The sequence below is a fragment of the Pleuronectes platessa genome, chromosome 6 (genome assembly GCF_947347685.1).
Source record: "Pleuronectes platessa chromosome 6, fPlePla1.1, whole genome shotgun sequence".
Classification (NCBI taxonomy): domain Eukaryota; kingdom Metazoa; phylum Chordata; class Actinopteri; order Pleuronectiformes; family Pleuronectidae; genus Pleuronectes; species Pleuronectes platessa.
Window position 1 is genome coordinate 27,706,740 of NC_070631.1, and position 3,201 is coordinate 27,709,940.

Sequence of the window (3,201 nt, forward strand, 5' to 3'; positions counted from 1 at the left end):
GTTTTAAGTGACTATTAAAGGATAAATCAGGATCGAAGATCACTCCTAAGTTCCTGACTGTTTCATTGGAAGCAAGGGCAATGTCGTCTAGCGCAGCTATATCATTAGATAATGTAGCTCCAAGGTGTTTGGGGCCAAGTATTATAACCTCTGTTTTATCTGAGTTTAATAAGAGAAAATTGCGGGTCATCCAGGTTTTTATGTCCTTGAGACATGTTCGAAGTTTAGTTAATTGATTACTTTGTTCAGGTTTTATTGACAAATATAACTGGGTGTCATCCGCATAGCAGTGGAAATTTACAGAGTGTGTCCTGATAATGTTTCCTAGTGGAAGCATATATAATGAGAATAAAATTGGGCCGAGCACAGAGCCCTGTGGCACACCATGGTTAACTTTGGTGCGCACAGATGACTCATCATTAATTTGCACGAATTGGGAGCGTTCAGAAAAGTACGATTTAAACCAGTTAAGGGCGGTTCCATTAATGTTAATTAACTGTTTGAGTCTTTGTAGTAAAATTTGATGGTCAATTGTGTCGAATGCTGCACTGAGATCTAACAGAACGAGGACAGACACAAGTCCCTGATCTGAGGCTATTAAAAGGTCATTAGTGACTTTTGCCAAGGCTGTCTCTGTACTATGATTGGCTCTAAACCCCGACTGAAAGTTTTCATATATATTATTTTCCTGGAGAAACTCACACAGCTGATTGGCTACAACTTTTTCTAAGATTTTAGACATGAAGGGGAGATTAGATATTGGCCTGTAATTGGCTAAAACCTCTGGGTCTAGAGTGGGTTTTTTGAGTAGGGGTTTGATGACAGCTATTTTAAAAGACTGTGGTACATAACCTGATGATAATGACAGATTGATAATGTTAAGTAACGAACTATCAATTAGGGACAGAATTTCTTTAAGTAATTTTGTAGGAATGGGATCTAAGATACAGGTTGTTGGTTTAGAACCTGAGATTATTTTGGTAAACTGATCACGGGTAATCAGAGAGAAGCTGTCTAAGTAATGGGTAGGATTCTCAGCCGTTTCTGAGATCTCTGTTGTTGGGAGGGTATTAGTGCCAATTGAGGGCAGGATATGGTTGATTTTATTTCTAATAGTTTGAATTTTATCATTAAAAAAGGTCATAAAGATATTGCTATTTAGGGATCGAGGAATACTGGGTTCGTTGGAGGTGTGACTCTCTGTCAGCCTGGCTACAGTGCTGAAGAGAAACCCGGGGTTGTTTCTATTCTCTTCTATTAGTTTTGAATAGTAGGCGGCTCTTGCTTTGTGGAGAGCCTTTTTATATTCTTTAACACTATTCTTCCAGTCTATTAGATTTTCAACATGGTTGCTGGAGCGCCACTTCCTTTCTAGTTTTCTTGATAATTGTTTTAACTCATTTGTCTGGGAATTATACCACGGAGCTAATTTACTATGTTTGACATTTTTCTTTTTTAGAGGCGCTATTGAGTCTAATGTTAATCGTAATGAGTCTGCAGAGCTATCAACGAGGTGGTCGATCTCAATGGAGCTCAGGTTTTTAAAGAATTTGTTGTTTATATCTACTGCTAATACGGGTTTAAATGTAATTGGAATTATTTCCTTAAATTTAGCTACAGCACTATCGGGTAGACATCTAGAAAATGAATTTTTTATTAGTGGCATATATTCAGTTATTGAAAAGTCGAAGGTTATTAAATTATGGTCTGATAGAACTGGATTGCGCGGAGGTACTGTTAAATTTTCAATTCCGACACCGTACGATAATACCAAGTCAAGTGTGTGGTTACAACAATGAGTAGGTTTGTGCACACACTGACTGAAACCAATAGAGTCTAGTATTGAAATAAATGCTACGCTAAGGCAATCTTTATTATTGTCAACATGAATATTAAAGTCACCAACAATAATAATTTTATCGGTCTTTAGGACTAAGTTTGATAAAAACTCAGGGAATTCCTTTAAAAATTCAGAATAAGCCACCGGAGCACGGTAAACTACAGCAAATATGATTGGCTGTTGGTGGTTCCTAGATTGGCGTGGAAGACTAAGAACCAGACATTCAAATGATTTGTAGCTGAGTTTAGGTTTAGGATTAATTGATAGACTGGAGGTAAAAATGGCAGCAACTCCACCTCCTCGCCCAATTTCTCTGGGAACCTGTGAATTTATATGACTGGGGGGAGTAGATTCATTTAGACTGACAAATTCATCAGGATGCAGCCACGTCTCAGTGAGGGATAATAAATCTATGTTGTAATCGGAGACTATTTCATTAACTAAAAGAGCCTTTTTTGACAGTGATCTAATGTTTAAAAGACCATATTTAAAAGTCTGGGTTTCCTGTGTTGTTTCAGAGGTTGTTTTAATTTGTATTAGATTTTTGTGTGGAGTTCTCGCTCTGTTTTTGTTTAATTTCAATAATTTAATTGGACGGTGAACAGACACAATCTCTATGGGGTTGTGTGACTGATCCAGAGGGAGCACAGAGGAGTGTTTAGCACTGCAGCTCTGCTTCCTGGTCCCAACTATGGGTTGTCATGTTATACACTGAGTAATATTCCTAGATAAGAGAGCTGCTCCATCCCAAGTGGGATGAACGCCGTCTCTCCTAACAAGACCAGGTTTTCTCAAAAAAGTTTGCCAATTATCTATAAATCTGACAGTAGTGTCAGTTAAACTCCAAACAGAAGATAAAGCAGTGGCGGTTTTGGGCACAGGCGAACCGGGCAGCCACCCGGGGCGGCACCTTCTCATGTCACGTGGGTGGCGGCACGAGCACATAAAAAAAAAAAAAAAAAAAAAAAGGTCATCTGGCCCGCGAAGCGGTTTTCTATTATCTATCATATCATTGTGTGTAGAATTGGCAAATTGGCGCCCCCTGCAACTGCAGCGCACCTGCTTGATGCTGTGTGAGAAAGGGGAAGGGGAGGGGGCACTGCAGTAAAGTGAGCCGTCATCTGGGAAGCCAGCCGCCACCGGGTTTTTTTTTGCGCGGCTTTACGGTAAAACAGCATGGTTGGCTGAAACGGCCTAAAAGTACTACAAATATATGTTTGTTTGTTTTTTAAATCTTCATGGCGTATCTGCTCATGTCAATTATGTATTTTTACTGCAAATTAATCGTGGTCTGGATGGTTGCTGACCATGGACTGTGATTGCAGCGGGACTGCTTGGCATGTCATGTTGGGGTTGTCCTT